The sequence below is a fragment of the Miscanthus floridulus genome, chromosome 5 (assembly GCF_019320115.1).
Source record: "Miscanthus floridulus cultivar M001 chromosome 5, ASM1932011v1, whole genome shotgun sequence".
NCBI lineage: Eukaryota > Viridiplantae > Streptophyta > Magnoliopsida > Poales > Poaceae > Miscanthus > Miscanthus floridulus.
Window position 1 is genome coordinate 15,407,670 of NC_089584.1, and position 17,589 is coordinate 15,425,258.

Consider the following 17,589-nt stretch of genomic DNA (forward strand, 5'->3'; position numbering starts at 1 on the left):
ATTGATGAAACCCTTAGTGCTAACCTAGTTTATCAAAGTGATTATGAGATAGGTAGCACTACTCCAAGTGATGAAGCAATGGCGAAGATCATGACGATGGTGATGGCATAGGATGATCAAATGCTTGAACTTGGAAAAGAAGAAAGAGAAAAACAAAAGGCTCAAGGCAAAGGTATAAATAGTAGGAGCCATTTTGTTTCGGTGATCAAGACACTTAGCGAGTGTGATCACATTTAGGTTAGATAGCTATACTATTAAGAGGGGTGAAACTCATATTGAAATGTGGTTATCAAAGTGCCACTAGATGCTCTAACTCATTGCATATGCATTTAGGATCTAGTGGAGTGCTAACACCCTTGAAAGTATTTGTGAAAATATGCTAACACATGTGCACAAGGTGATACACTTGGTGATTGGCACATTTGAGCAAGGGTTAGAAACTTCACCAGCGGAGTGTCCGCCCGTGGAGTGCAGACAGTTCAACGATGCCACCGGCGCCCTATACAGAAAAGATAGGGGTTCACAGAGTGACCGGACACTAGGGTCCTACATCCGGGTCAGTAGCAGCAGTGAGCACGTGTCTTAGTCTTGTGACCGAATGCTAGCGCGAAGAGTGATCGAACGCTGGCAGGGTGTGTCCGGTCAATGCTGACGTACGCTGACATGTGGTGCACAGTGGAGACATTGAGTGACCGGATGCTGGGTGAGTCCGGTTGAGCATGACCAGACGCGTCCGGTCGTAATTTTACATGAATGGAACCTTACTAGAAATGACCGGACACTGAGGTCCACCGTCTAGTCACTTCACAGCAGTGTGTCCGGTCATCACTTAACCGTTGGGATCAGGCACTCAGTATTTGAAGAGAGGGAACATGTGGTGTGCATCACATGACCGGACGCTGAGGTCTAGCGTCCAGTCAATCTGACCAGAGCATCCGGTCGGCTCGTGTTTAGTGCAATGAGTAGCCCAACGACTCTATTTCATGGGGCTTCTATTTAAGCCCCATGGTCGGCTCAAGCTCACTCACTTGGCCATTTGCATTGACATAGCAACCTTGTGAGCTTAGCCAAAGCCCTCCCACTCATCTCCATCATTGTTTCATCATCATTGTGAGATTGTGAGAGAATCCAAGTGCATTGCTTGAGTGATTGCATCTAGTGGCACTTGGCATTCGTGTTTCGCTGCCGATTCACTTGTTTACTCTTGGTGGTTGCCGCCACCTAAATGGCTTGGAGTAGTGAGGATCGTTGAGCAGAGGTTGGTGATTATCTCTGGCTCCGATCGTGGTGATTGTGAGGGGTATTGTGCCTTCCCTGATGGAGAGCTGAAAGGTAACTCTAGTGGATTGCTTGTGTCATTGAGTTACCTCACTAGTGGGTAGGTTCTTGCGGTGTCCAATTGTATGGACGAGGTTCATGCAACACCTCTTAGCCACCAAACCACCAAGTGTTGGTTGACATAACAGGGACTAGCGTGCCGGCAAGCACGTGAACCTTGGGGGAAAAATTGGTTGTCTCTTACCCTTTGGTGTTCGCCTGGTGTTTGATTTAGTATTCATCTTGTGGTTGGTTCACTCCTCTACACGGCGGTATAATCACCCTACTCACTCATTTATATTCTTGCAAACTAGTTGTGGCAAGCTCTTTAGTGTAATTAGAATTGAGAGCTTGCTTTGTTATTTTAAGTTCATCTAGTGGAGCTCTTTAGAGTAGCAAGATTGAGAGCTCTTAGTGAGTAGTAACATTGCAAGTTGTGTGCCTAGTAATCATTGCAACTAAAATTATTGGATAGGTGGCTTGCAACCCTTGTAGAGCTAGAGCAAGTTTGTGTGTCGCTATTTGTCATACTAATCAAATTGCTCTAGTTGATTTGTAGATTTTTAAATAGGCTATTCACCCCCCTCTAGCCACATTAGGACCTTTCAAGTGGTATCGGAGCCATGGTCACCATTTGATTGAAGGCTTAACAACCTCGGTGTTAAATTATGGCTCAAGTTGTGTTCAATCATGTGGGGGGCAAACCACCGTTCTTTGATGGCACATGCTATGATTATTGGAAGAGAAAGATGATGATGTATCTTGGTTCAATCAATGATCAAGTATAGGAGGTGACCGAGAATGACTATGCTATCATTGATCCCGATGACCCCACCAATCAAGACAAGACCAACAAGAAAGGCAATACAATGGCTCTCAACACCATATACAATGCCATTGATTCCAAGGTGTTTGAGCAAATCAAGGATTGTGAAAGAGCAAATGAGGTGTGGAGGAGATTGGAGAAAATATATGAGGGCACACCGGCGGTGAAGAGTGCTAAGTTGTACATTCTCAAGGATAAGTTGACAAGCTTCAAGATGAAGGAAGATGAGAGCATTCTGGAAATGTTCCATCGGTTGTTAGTGATTGTAATTGACTTGAAGGCCTTAGGAGAGAAGATCAAGGATGATGATGTCTCTCATCGGTTCTTGATGTGCTTACCTCCAAGATTTGAGATGTTGATTGCTTATCATAAGAGGAGGATTAAAGGAGATTACCCCTAACCAAGTACTAGGTGATGTCATGACCCAAGAGACATACCGTGTGGAAAGGGAGGGAGATGACAAGGATGACAAGAAGGAAGAAGAAGAAAAGAAGAAGAAGAGTATAGCATTCAAAGCTAGCTCATCATCATCTAAGAACAAGGGCAAGTCCAAGAAAGAATCAAGTGATGATGATGATCTTAGTGATATTGATGATGAAGCTATGGCCCTCTTTGTACGCAAGATGGGAAAATTCATGAAGAAGAAGGGCTATGGTGCAAGAAAGAGAAGAGATCACACCAAAAGCAAAGAATATGTGAGAAGATGCTACAATTGTAAGAGTCCCAATCATGTTGTAGCAAATTGTCCCTACAATAGTGACAATAGTGAGGATGAGAAGAAGAAGCACAAGAAGGATAAGAAAGAAAAGAAGGAGAAGAAGGAGAAGAGAATGACCTTCTAAAAGAAGAAGGGTGGAGTCTATGTGGTCACTTGGGATAGTGATGGCTCTTCGGATAGTGATGACTCTAGTGATGATGGCAAGAAATCTATCAAGAAAGCACTAGCAAGCATCGCCATCAACAACAAGCCCTCCATCTTTGACACTCCTTTGACATGCCTCATGGCAAAACCTACCAAGGTAAAATATGATGTGAGTGATGATGATGAATGTGAAAGTGATGCTTGTAGGAGTGATGATGATGATGAGGAGTACTCCAAGGAGGAGCTCATGGACATGTGTGAGCAAGTGATACTTGCTTTGAGATGAAGAGAAAGGAGTGCAAGGAATTGAACAAGAAAGTCAAATTTCTTGAGCAATCCCTTGATGAGCTCAATGCCACTCATGAGAGGCTAATGAAAGCCCATGAGAAGCTTGGCAAAGCTCACTCTAAGCTTGAGAAAGCTCACTCCTCTCTCATCGAGTAAGTCAAAGAGGAAGCCAAGAAGGAGCAAGTGATTGTATCATGTGATGTGGGACTAACATGTGATCTTATTGATGAATCTTTTTATAAGCCCATTATAGTTGCTCCCACTAACACTTCTTGTAGCACTACTACTTCCACTTCACCTTTGAGTGATGGTCTCACTTGTGATGCCTCATTAATGGTGGAAAATGAGACCCTCAAGAAGGAGGTGAATAAGCTCACTCATGCATTAGGAAATGCCTATGGTGGAGATGCCAGCTTGCTAAAGTGCTTGGGTAGCCAAAGGTTTTCTCTCAATAAAGAGGGATTAGGCTATACCCCCAAGAAAGACAAGGAGACCTTTGTCACTCTCAAAGTCAACTTTGTGAAGAGCAATGGTCGGTTTTGCAATAGATGCAAGCAAGTTGGGCATGTAGAGCAATATTGCAAGATTAACAAGAACAAGCTACCTATTGTATCCTCAATTAAATTTGATTCTTGTTACATGCTTGTTAAGGGTGCCAATGGTGTGAAGGCTAAGTTCATTGGTACACCAATTGTGGGCCCAAAGAAGAAGGCCATTTGGGTACCAAAGATCTTGGTAACTAACCTTCAAGGACCCAAGCAAGTTTGGGTACCTAAAAAGAATTGATCTTCTTTTGTAGGTCAATTATAAAGCCAGAGGAAGGCATTAGGTGCTTGATAGTGGGTGCACACAACACATGACCAGTGATCCAAGAATGTTCAATTCAATCAATGAAAACAAGAGAAATGGGATTGATAGTATCACATTTGGTGACAATGGCAAAGGCAAGGTCAAAGAGCTTGGTAAGATTGCAATATCCAATGAATTGGGAATTTCCAATGTGCTACTAGTAGAAAGCTTGAACTTCAACCTTTTGATGGTAGCTCAATTGTGTGATCTTGGTTTTAAGTGCATATTTGGTGTGGATGATGTAGAGATTATAAGTGCAGATGGCTCTAACTTGATATTCAAAGGATTTAGATATGAAAATCTATACTTGGTTGATTTCAATGCTAGAGAAGCTCAATTGACAACATCTTTGATCACTAAGTCTAGCATGGGTTGGTTATGGCATAGAAGACTTGGTCATATTCTAATGAAATAATTGAACAAGTTGATTAAGCATGACTTAGTTAGAGGCTTGAAAGATGTCACATTTGAGAAGGATAAGCTATGTAGTGCATGTCAAGCCAGAAAACAAGTTGGTAACATACATCCTAAGAAGAGCATGATGAGCACATCTAAGGCATTTGAGTTGATGCACATGGACTTGTTTGGACCAACCACATACACAAGCATTGGTGGAAACAAATATGGATTTGTGATTGTGGATGATTTCACTAGATACACATGTGTATTCTTTCTTGTTGACAAGAGTGATGTGTTTGCAACATTCAAATCATTTGTCAAGGGCATTCACAATGAGTTTGAAATGACCATCAAGAAAGTTAGAAGTGACAATGGTAGTGAATTCAAGAACACTAGAATTGATGAGTTGTGTGATGAATTTGGAATTAGACATCAATTCTCGGCCAAGTACACTCCTCAATCAAATGGCTTAGTTGAAAGGAAGAATAGAACTTTGATTGACATGGCAAGATCAATGTTGAGTGAGTACAATGTGAGTCATTCATTTTGGGCCAAAGCAATCAACACAGCTTGCTATTATAGCAACCGACTCTATTGTCACCCCATGATGGAGAAGACTCCTTATGAGCTATTGAATGGAAGAAAGCCCAATATAGCATATTTTTGGGTCTTTGGTTGTAAATGCTACATATTGAAGAAAGGCACTAGATTGAGCAAGTTTGAAAAAAAATATGATAAAGGTTTCTTACTTGGTTACTCCACTACTAGCAAGGCATATAGAGTTTGGAATATGGCTAGTGGTACTCTTGAGGAGGTTCATGATGTGGAGTTTGATGAAACAAATGGTTCCTAAGAGGAAGATGAGAATCTAGATGATGTAAGAGACACTCAATTGGTCAATGCAATGAAGAATATGGGCATTGGTGATATAAGGCCTAGAGAGGTGATTGATGTTGGAGATGACAAGAATCAAGTGCTCTCTAACTCAAATGTGCAAGCTAGTGGTTCTCATGATCAAGTTCAAGCAAGAACTAGTGATGACAAAGTGCAAGATCAACAAGTGGCTAGTTCATCATCTCAACCAAGTGATCTATCAAATGCAAGCAATTAAGTGCAAGTGCTTCAACCAACCAATGTTGCAAGAGATCATCCCTTGGACACTATCATTGGTGATATTTCAAGAGGTGTGCAAACTAGATCAAGATTGGCTTCATTTTGTGAGCATTTCTCATTTGTGTCATCTATTGAACCTAAGAAGATAGATGAAGCTTTGAAGGGTGTTGATTGGGTCAATGCTATGCATGTAGAGCTAAACAACTTCACAAGAAACCAAGTATGGGAGTTAGTTGAGAGGCCTAAGGATCATAATGTGATAGAAACCAAGTGGGTCTTTCAGAACAAGCAAGATCAAGATGGGATAGTAATAAGGAACAAAGCAAGATTAGTGGCTCAAGGTTACACTCAAGTTGAAGGTCTTGACTTTGGAGAAACATATGCCCCGGTTGCAAGATTGGAAGCAATTAGGATCTATGCTTGTGCCCACAACATTAAGTTGTACCAAATGGATGTGAAGAATGCATTTCTCAATGGGTACATCAATGAGCTTGTGTATGTTGAGCAAGCTCCCAATTTTGAAGATGAAAAGAAACCCAACCATGTTTACAAGTTGAGAAAGGCTTTGTATGGATTGAAACAAGCACCAAGAGCATGGTATGAGAGATTGAGGGATTTCCTACTCTTTAAGGGATTCAAAATGGGAAAGGTTGACACCACTCTCTTCACCAAGAAGCTTGAAAATGTCTTGTTTATAATGCAAATCTATGTTGATGATATCATATTTGGGTCAAGAAATCAAGATTTTTGTGAAGAGTTTGGTAAGATGATGGCAAGTGAGTTTGAGATGTCCATGATTGGAGAGCTTAGTTACTTCCTTGGTCTTCAAATCAAGCAAATGAAGAATGGCACATTTGTGAGTCAAGGCAAGCACATTAAGGACATGCTTAAGAAGTTTGGAATGGATGATGCTAAAGCTATTAGTACACCAATGGGAACAAGTGGAAGCTTGGATAGTGATGCTAGTGGCAACATGGTGGATCAAAAGATGTATCGGTCTATGATTGGAAGCCTACTCTATGTGACCGCATCAAGGCCAGATGTGATGTTTAGTGTATGTATGTGTGCTAGATTTCAAGCCTCACCAAGAGAAAGTCATTTAAAGGCAACAAAGAGAATATTGAGGTACTTGAAGCATACACAAAATGTTAGATTGTGGTATCCCAAAGGAGCAAGATTTGAGTTGATTGGATATTCGGACTCTGATTATGCGGGATGCAAAGTTGAGAGAAAGAGCACATCGGACACATGTCAACTATTGAGAAGATCACTTGTGTCTTGGTCATCAAAGAAACAAAATAGTGTAGCACTTTCAACTGCCAAAGCAGAGTACATTTTGGCCAGTAGTTATGCTCAATTGCTTTGGATAAAGGCTACTTTGAGTGATTTTGGAATCAAATTCAAGAAAGTGCCATTGCTATGTGACAATGAAAGTGCCGTAAAGCTCACCAACAACCCGGTTCAACATTCAAGAACAAAGCATATTGATGTCCGCCATCATTTCATAAGAGATCATCAACAAAAAGGGGACATTTGCATTGAGAGTGTGGGCACCGAAGATCAACTTGCTGATATCTTCACCAAGCCACTTGATGAGAAGAGGTTTTGCAAGCTAAGGAATGAATTGAACATACTTGATTTCTCGAATTTGTGTTGATGCACCCCCATTATATGACATGCCTCTCCTTCAAGCAAAGCAAGGTAAAGTTGATTGACATGTCATCCATCCATTGCTAAGGACTTGTTTAGTGCATCTAGTCACTCCTATCATGTCCTAGGCTCATTCATTAAAATCAAATGAATTTGATGCTTGTATGGTACCACTATGGCTTGTATGTTTGAAATGATCTAGTGGTAGCATATGACATGTTTGTGGGCTTGTAAACCTAGTGTTTGATCTAGAAAATAAGCTACAAGTGTTTAACTCAACATGGTACAAGATAACCCTTATTTGGAGGTGTGAAGAAGCTTATCCTTGGATCAAACTGAGTTAAATATCTCTTGCAAGTAATCTAGATTGAACCAAATTGGGAAAATGATCCTCATTTCACATGGTTTCACCCCAACCTATCTATAATTTGAGCTCACCTTTTGTGCTAATTGTTGACAAAGGGGGAGAGAAATTCACAAAGATAAATGAAATGACATTGTAAAGGGATCATAAAAATGCACATAAGTAGGGGGAGCAAGCTCATAAACTTGCATGTTGCATTTGAATGTGCATTTCATATATTTGTTTGCATGGCACAAGTTCTAAATTTCAATATTCATGCTTGTGTGGTGATGCTAGTTATAGGCTTGAATGATGAAATGAAAAACTAGCATGCATAGGCTAAAGTAACTAGACTTATGTTCATTCTATGGAAACTAGACCCTTGCTTGTAATGTTGATCTCATAGGGTATTCTAGTTTTTTTGTGTATGTCTAGTTACTAATGGTGCTAAGGAAGGTATATTAGTGCACTCCAATTGGTATCACACTTTAAAGGTCCATCTCTTATACCTTAGCATCATTTGGTAGACATTGTCTCCTATATTTCCTATCTAAGCATATGTGCAAGCTACAATCCAAACTCTTAGCACATATGTAGGGGGAGCAATTGCTACCATTTGGGATTCATGAAACCTATCCATATCCTTTACACATGGTAAATATGCTTGGGCAAGCAACATGGATTCAATTAAATTTCAACTCATATCTTTGTGAAAGGGTTGTCATCAATTACCAAAAAGGGGGAGATTGAAAGCTCTAGTTTGGTTTTGGTTAATTGATGAAACCCTTAGTGCTAACCTAGTTTATCAAAGTGATTATGAGATAGGTAGCACTACTCCAAGTGATGAAGCAACGGTGAAGATCATGACGATGGTGATGGCATGGTGATGATCAAATGCTTGAACTTGGAAAAGAAGAAAGAGAAAAACAAAAGGCTCAAGGCAAAGGTATAAATAGTAGGAGCCATTTTGTTTCGGTGATCAAGACACTTAGTGAGTGTGATCACATTTAGGTTAGATAGCCGTACTATTAAGAGGGGTGAAACTCATATTGAAATGCGGTTATCAAAGTGCCACTAGATGCTCTAACTCATTGCATATGCATTTAGGATCTAATGGAGTGCTAACACCCTTGAAAGTATTTGTGAAAATATGCTAACACATGTGCACAAGGTGATACACTTGGTGGTTGGCACATTTGAGCAAGGGTTAGAAACTTCACCGGTGGAGTGTCCACCCATAGAGTGCGGATAGTCCGACGGTGCCACCAGCACCCTATACAAAAAAGATAGGGGTTCACAGAGTGACCAGACACTGGTGGCGCTGTGATCGGACGCTGGGGTCCTATGTTTGGTCAGTAGCAGCAGTGAGCACGCATCTCGGTCTTATGACCAGATGCTGGCATGAAGAGTGATCGGACGCTGGCAGGGTACATCCGGTCAATGCTAACATACACTGACATGTGGTGCACAGTGGAGACATTGAGTGACCGGACGCTGGGTGAGTCTGGTCGAGCATGACCGGACACGTCCGGTCATAATTTTGCACGAATGGAACCTTACTGGAAACAACCGAATGCTGAGGTCCAGCGTCCGGTCACTTCGCAGCAGCGCATCCAGTCATCATTTAACCATTAGGATCGGGCGCTCAGTATTTGAAGAGAGGGGACATGTGGTGTGCATCGCATGACCAGACACTGAGGTCCAGTGTCTGGTCAATCTGACCGGAGCGTCCAATCGGCTCGTGTTCAGTGCAGTGAGTAGCCCAACGGCTCTATTTCGTGGGGGCTTCTATTAAAGCCCCATGGCTGGCTCAAGCTCATTCACTTGGCCATTTTCATTGACATAGCAACCTTGTGAGCTTAGCCAAAGCCCTCCCACTCATCTCCATCATTGTTTCATCATCATTGTGAGATTGGGAGAGAATCCAAGTGCATTGCTTGAGTGATTGCATCTAGTGGCACTTGGCATTCGTGTTTCGCTGTGGGATTCACTTGTTACTCTTGGTGGTTGCCGCCACCTAGATGGCTTGGAGCAGCGAGGATCATTGAGCGGAGGTTGGTGATTGTCTCCGGCTCTGATCGTGGTGATTGTGAGGGGTCTTGTGCCTTCCCCGATGGAGAGCCGAAAGGTAACTCTAGTTGATTGCTCGTGTCATTGAGTTACCTCACTAGTGGGTAGGTTCTTGCGGTGTCCAATTGTGTGGACGAGGTTCGTGCAACACCTCTTAGCCGCCGAACCACCAAGTGTTGGTCGACACAACGGGGACTAGCGTGTCGGCAAGCACATGAACCTCGGGACAAAAATTGGTTGTCTCTTGCCCTTTGGTATTCTCTCAGTGTTTGATTTAGTATTCATCTTGTGATTGGTTCACTCCTCTACACGGCGGTATAATCACCCTACTCACTCATTTATATTCTTACAAACTAGTTGTGGCAAGCTCTTTAGTGTAATTAGAATTGAGAGCTTGCTTTGTTATTTTAAGTTCATCTAGTGGAGCTCTTTAGAGTAGCAAGATTGAGAGCTCTTAGTAAGTAGTAACATTGCAAGTTATGTGCCTAGTAATCATTGCAACTAGAATTGTTGGATAGGTGGCTTGCAACCCTTGTAGAGCTAGAGCAAGTTTGTGTTTCACTATTTTTCATACTAAACAAATTACTCTAGTTGATTTATAGATTTTTAAATAGGCTATTCACCCCCCCTCTAGCCATATTAGGACCTTTCATACGGGCACTGAGCTCCAAGGCCTCTGGTGAAGTCTTTTGAGCCACGAGCTCCTCCCATTGACTAGGAGTTATTTTGCCAAATTCATTGAAGGGAGTTAACCCCTTTTGGATATACTTCATGTTGAGCTCCGACCTCCAACGTTGGAATGACTCTCCCATCATCCTAAAAGCATTTTTTACCAGTTCTTGCTTACCCTCTGAAAGTCTAAAATTAAGCTTCAGTTGCCTATCTCATAGTTCATTCTTTTTGTTCTCTGGTACCTCTTTCTAGTTAGGGATTGCTGGGGTTCAATTTATCTCTTACTAGGGCCCTGACCGCATTATGGAATCGTCCTCTTAATTCCTTCGGCTCAAGGATCTCCCCTGCTAGACCGACCTCCATTATCACATAGCATGCCTCATCTGGATATAGATTTCCTTTTCTATCCCCTCATTTCCTCTTAGGCTTGGTAGTCATGGTTGTGTCTTGAGGTTGTGGAGTAGAGGCATCATGATCCATCTCTGTGGCTGTTGCCTCTGCTCTCCTTTCCTCTACTCCATCTTGTCCAGCGAGATGTCACAGACATCGACGTCATCTTTTTTGAGTTTTAGGAGGGACCTGTATATGCGATAGGTCAAAGTGTTAGTAGAGGTAACACAGCCAAAGCTTTAGCAAAATTTACAAGCTAAGGCTTTTTCCCTACCTCCTCGTTCAGGTCAAAATCCTTGTCCAAATCTTCCTCTGTTGGCCTCCTTCTGGCTTCACATGGGAAAGGATCCTCGAGACTTACATATCCCTCTTCTGAGTCCTCATCATCATCATCAACAACTTCTTCGCCTTCAGCAGCCTCTCCTACTCTTCCTTCTGCTCCCCCTTCCTTCTCGTCACATTGCTCCTAAGTAAGCATCACTTCTAGATCCTTTTCTAACTCATTATCGAACTGCTCCTGAGTAAGCTAGTCCTCTAGTGCTTGCTCCTCATAGGTTGGGTGCTCATCATGCTCGGGGCATCGGGCTGCACTGTCTGGTGTCCGTGACATTATTTCGCGCTTTGGTCTAATAGATACAAGAAAGTGTGCTTTAGGTACGCGAGAAGGTATAAGAAATCAAAAAGGTCTATAAACCAAAGTAGTCCTATAAAACAACAATATAAAAAAATGAGTAATAGCAGTGGTAGAGGCCTCAGAAACATGTCAATCATCATCTGATCTTGAACTTGGAGCATCAAGGCATCATAACAGAGAAGAGAGGAGAATGTAATATAGGGGCGACTGCTAATGATGCCAAGTTCCTTACAAATTCTTGATCATCAGCTCATATTCCATATAATGTATGGACTTGGACAATTTCATCATCGACAAAACAAAGGAGAGGAGAGGAGAGGTGAGATTTGGTAAAAAAACCAACAGCTGCTTAACAAACATAGAGCAGCAGCTGATGGCAAAAGATAGGACAACAAGTCCTGGGAGATTTGGCAAAAAAAGCAACAGCAGCCAATAGTTAGTAGCTAGAAGTAGCAAGTAGTAGTAGTAAGTAGAAAGTAGTAGAGTAGAGTATGTGTAGCAGTAGAGTGGTAGTAGTAGAGTAAGAGCAGCAACCACTTAGGAGTAGCAAGTAGTAAGAGGAGTAGTAGGAGTAGTAAGAGGAGTAGTAGTAGGAGTAGTAGTAGTAGGAGGAGTGGTAGGAGTAGTAGTAGTAGTAGTAGTGGTAGGAGTAGTAGTAGTAGTAGTAGTAGTAGTAGTAGTAGTAGTAGTAGTAGTAGTAGTAGCAGCAGCAGCAGCAGCAGCCACTACACACCAGCAGTATATAAGCAAAAAAACAAAGGAGTGGTAGTAGTAGAGTAAGAGCAACAACCACTTAGGAGTAGCAAGTAGTAGTAGTAAGTAGAAAGTAGTAGAGTAGAGTAAGTGTAGCAGTAGAGTGGTAGTAGTAGAGTAAGAGCAGCAGCCACTTAGGAGTAGTAGTAGGAGCATCACTGAAAGAAGAGTAGTAGTAGGAGTAGCAAGTAGAGGGAGGAGGAGTAGTAGGAGTAGTAAGAGGAGGAGTAGTAGGAGTAGTAAGAGGAGGAGTAGTAGGAGTAGTAAGAGGAGTAGTAGTAGTAGGAGGAGTAGTAGGAGTAGTGGTAGGAGTAGTAGTAGGAGGAGTAGTAGTAGTAGCAGCAGCAGCAGCAGCCACTACACACCAGCAGTATATAAGCAAAAAAAAAATAAAGAAAGAGTAGTAGTAGGAGCAGGAGGAGTACTAGTAGGAGTAGTGGTAGGAGTAGTAGTAGTAGTAGCAGCAACAACAGCCACTACACACCAGCATTATATAAGAAAAAAATAGAGAAGGAGTAGTAGTAGTAGGAGTAGTAGTAGTAGGAGTAGTGGTAGGAGGAGGAGTAGTAGTCCAAGAAAATATCACAAATATAGTTAACAGTAGAAACCGGCCAATGTGAAAACATAGGAAATCACTTACTGCTATAAGCAAAAGGCAGAAATTAGTTGTAGTAGGACAGTAGTAGAAGTAGTAGTAGTAGAAGTAGTAGTAGTAGTAGAAGTAGTAGTAGTAGTAGTAGTAGAAGTACTAGTAGTAGTAGTAGTAGTAGAAGTAGGAGGAGTATGAGTAAGAGGCCTTAGAAATATGTCAATAATCATTTGATCATGATCTTGGAGCATCAAGGCATTGTAACAAAGAAGTGCATGAAAGTAAGGTAGATGATGCCTAGTTTCTCACAAGAATTTGATCATCAGCTCATTTCAGATAATATATGGAGATGACAATTTCATCATAGGAAAAAAGGAGAGGAGATGAGAGGATAGGAGGAAAAAAAGCAGTTGCTGCTTGCCAAAACAAATAGAGCATCACTAGCTTGCCAAAACAAATAGAGCAACTACTGCTGCCAAACATAGAGGAGAGGATAAGAAACAAAGTGGAGACGATAGGATCATGTCAGCCATACAGTAGCCGATAGGAGCCATGCAGGAAGCCGATGGGCAAGTACTATCGGTAAGCCTGTAGGAAGCAAAAACAAATCGGCCTGTAGGAAGCCGACAAGTGTTAGTAGCCGATAGAAGCCATGCTAGAGGCCAATAGGCAGGCAAAATGGTTGGAAAATTTACTAAATGCCATCACAGGGAGTCCTTTTGTTGGATACAATTGCAAATTTGAATGGCTAGGAACATTGGAATAGATGAAGTATGAATATCTATGTTGGTTAAAAGGTTTCCATCTTGGTCCATTTACTATGCTTTTTTCTAAGAATTAACACAATGGATTTTTCTAATAATTACCATGTTCTTTATATAATCATGATATCAAATTTAATATATATATTTTGAGGCATCTGGTGTGACCTATGGAGAAAGAGAGAGAGAGATCTTCTACTTCTACCATACAACAGTAAGCTGGTAGATTGTTAACCCAATACCAAGCTGTAAAATTCACAAAAGAAAGACCAAAGTATAACAAGAGGAACTAAAGATTGTTAACTGAATACCAGAAATTAACAACAGGGGATCAAATCATAACACAAACACCTACTGTTGATCTACCTTTTTCATATGATTACCGGCTAGTTTATCAGGGGCTACCAGTAAAACTGAAATGGATGGCTTACTGAATAAAAGCATTGGTTGTCAATAATCTCCTAAGGGAAATTTCATAATTGAAAGTTTGAATTATCTTTTTGGGATGTTACAGTTGTCTGCCGTTCAAAGCAAGCACTCTATCACGCATGGCAATAATGTCAGCATGAACTCATATGCTTTAATCAGTATACTCAGGATCAATATATTGACTCATTAGTTCAATCTACTAAACCTTGAGCATATAAGTACAGCACTATAGGCATATGCAAGTTTTTTGTGTTTATTTTGCTTGAAGGTGATCTGTGTTTGCCAACAAGCAATGCTTAATTGAAATAAATATCCTCACAGTATTTAAGGCTCTATTATCCAGATTAACTAAAACTGACACTAAGTGGAAGAGAACAACATGTGTTAACTATAAGACAACAACCAAAAAAACAAAACATGCCCAAAATCCTCAGATTTTACTTAAGTTGATGCAGTTACTTCTCTAAGGAGATTCATGATAGATATATGAATATATCATAGTCCCTGTTGACTCAGGTAATATATAAATGGCTAGAAAATAAGCTAAATGCCACTCAAGTATATTGTCGCGTTCAGATCTGGAGCAGATAGCTGAGGCATACCTGGAGCAGAGAGCGGGAGCGTTCAGATCAGCTCGCTTCACCGGGAAGTTGCGGACTGAGAAAGGACGCGGTCGCTGGAGGAGTTCATGCCGCCGGGAAGTCACAGGGGCCGGGCGAGTCCACGCCGCTGGGGGAAGTCACGCCGAACACAGCAGGAGGGGATGGTGCCAGCCCGTCTTCCTCAGCGCAGGGAAGGGGAAGCGAGAAGGGAAGGAGGCGGGTGACCTTCACTACCGCTGATCCGGCGGCGCGCGTGCACGAGCGTCTGTGTGGGAACTAGCGCCCCGAGCGAGCAGGGGACGGGGAGAGACCTGGCGGTGCGCGCTGCGAACCCTACCGGTGCGTGCGCTGGGGAAATGTAGCACACGGGAGGGCGGGAGGGGGCGAGCGAGAGAAGGCGCAAACCCTAGCCGCCGTGGCGGCCGGCCTAGGGAAGGCGACATTTGGGGGAGGAAGCGTGGCGGGCGACGGAGGCTGTCACAGGAGGACGGTGGAGGTGAGAGGAAGCGGCGCGAAGAGAGCGGTGGCTAGGGCACGGAGACGGTGGCGGTGGCGGGAAAAAGTTGGGCAGCCTGACGGCATCGGGAGGAAGAAAAGAGCGCCCAATAGGAGGGGTTGCAAGCGCCCGTGGTTATATACCAAGGGCGATTTGTAGGGACGGTTCCTGATCCAGCCGCCCCTAAAAATGTATTTGTAGGGGTGGTTCCTGATCGAGCCACCCCTACAAATGCATTTGCAGGGGTGGTCCCTGATCTAGCCGCCACTATAAATATTTTATATTTTATTAAATATTTAATTCTGTATATTGAATTTTAAAACTTCGACTACAGTTTTTGGACATTAAATGACCTAAAATGAAAATGTTGTAAACATAAAAGTTGTATAATTCATCAACATGTACAACTTTTATTTTGGTCATCTTGTCATGTGACTTTGTTTGAATGATTCAAAATTTAAAATTCAAACAATATCAACTTGAAACAATATTTTAAAAGAGTAAATAATTTTAGCTGAAAAACTCATGAATACCAAAGTTGTAGAACTCATCAATATGTACAACTTTTATTTTGATCATCTTTTCATTTGACCAAATTTGAATAGTTGAAATCTTGAATTTCAATAAATGGCAACTTCAAACAGGATTTTAAAACCTTAAATGATTTCAACAATAAAAGTCATAAACTTAAAAGTTGTTGAACTCATCACTATCTACAACTTTTATTTTGGTCACTTCTTCATATGCTAAAATATTAGTAAACATTGTTCACAAATTCACATATGGCTCATAGTTTCATGAACTATACGAGAGACATATTGATTTGTATACAATGTTTACTATCACTTTGTCAGATGAAGAAATGACCAAAATAAAAGTTATAGATCTTGATGAGTTATACAACTTTGGTATTCATCACTTTTTCAGCTAAAATCATTTAATGGTTGAAAATCTCATTAGAACTTGTCATTTTTTTAAATTTGAAAATTTGAATCGCTCAAACTTTGTCAAATGTAAAGAATGACCAAATCAATACAGTAACTTGATAGGGCATGATTTTACAAAATTGTAGGAAAAAAATCATCACATTTGGAGTTAGTATGAGAGAGAAAGACTAGTTACAAATTTTACACCGAGATTAAAAAAAAACCATAACTGTTCATGATGATCAATGATGAACAAGTGTGATTTCTCTTTTTAATCCGTGGTTAAAACTTGTAACTAGTTTTTCTTCCTCATACTAACTCCAAATGTGATGGATTTTTTTTTCTAAAATATTCTAAAATCATGGTCTATCATTTTAGTCTAGTCATCTATTTTTGTCACTAATTTTGAACAATTTAAATTTTGAATTTTAGAAAATGATAGATTCAAACCTAATTTTCAACCACTAAATGATTTCAGCTGTAAAGGTGAGGAATATAAAAGTTGTTGAAAACATCACTATCTACAACTTTTATTTTGGTCATCTTTTTATTTGACAAAATTTGAATAGTTCAAATTTTGAATTTTAGAAAATAACAACTTTAAACCTGATTTTCAACCACTAAATGATTTCAGCTGTAAAGGTGATGAATATAAAAGTTGTATAACTCATCAAGATCTTCTACTTTTATTTTGGTCATTTCTTCATTTCATAAAGTGTTAAGTGATTTCATAAAGTTTTAGTAGTAATAGAGTGGATGTTGAAATATATTCATCTAGATGTTGCAAAGGATAGTCTCACACACATACAAAAATATATAGTCTTACACACATACATAAATATATAGTCTCACACGTATGCATAAATGAAGTCTTACAAACACACACTTACACAAAACACTCTACGTTCAACAACTAGCTAGCCCGCTATAATGACTTTACCCTTGACACCTTTTTGTTCCCATGGCAATATGTCTTTGGGTAGGTTATTTTCTACAACACTGATTTTCTTAGGAAAGTCTATGAATAGCGGCATCTCATCGTAGTTATTGTAAGCTTCAACATCGTCCACGCCATCAACTCCAATAATGTGTTGTTTCCCAAAGGCCACCACGTGCTTTGTTTTCGTCTTCGAGTGGAGGTTACTTTGTGGGTCAGACATATAGAAAACTTGTGCGACACGTGAAGCGAGCACCCAAGGATCATCTTGGTAGCCTAGATTCTTGAGGTCCAGGACTCTCAATCCGATCTCGTTCAGTTGGTGTTGTTTGATCCAACGGCATTGAAACAGGGCCACCGTTATATCCATTCCATAGTCAAGTTCCCATGTCTCTTTAATGATGCCAAAGTATTGGATCTTTCGCCCCAATCCATCGAGAGCCTCTATTTGAACACCGCTATTTTGGTTCACATATTTACTATCCTTTGCATGGGTATAGGACGTATACCCATTGATGTCATAAGCATTCCAAGATGTCACTTGTCTCGATGGCCCCTCCGCCAACCTACTGATGGTAATAGAGTCTATGGTTTCTCCAGGCGATATGTTTTGGTCCTTCAACCATGTAGTTAGTCATTGCTTGTGCTGTTTCATGACCCAATCATCCGAACGATCATTTCTC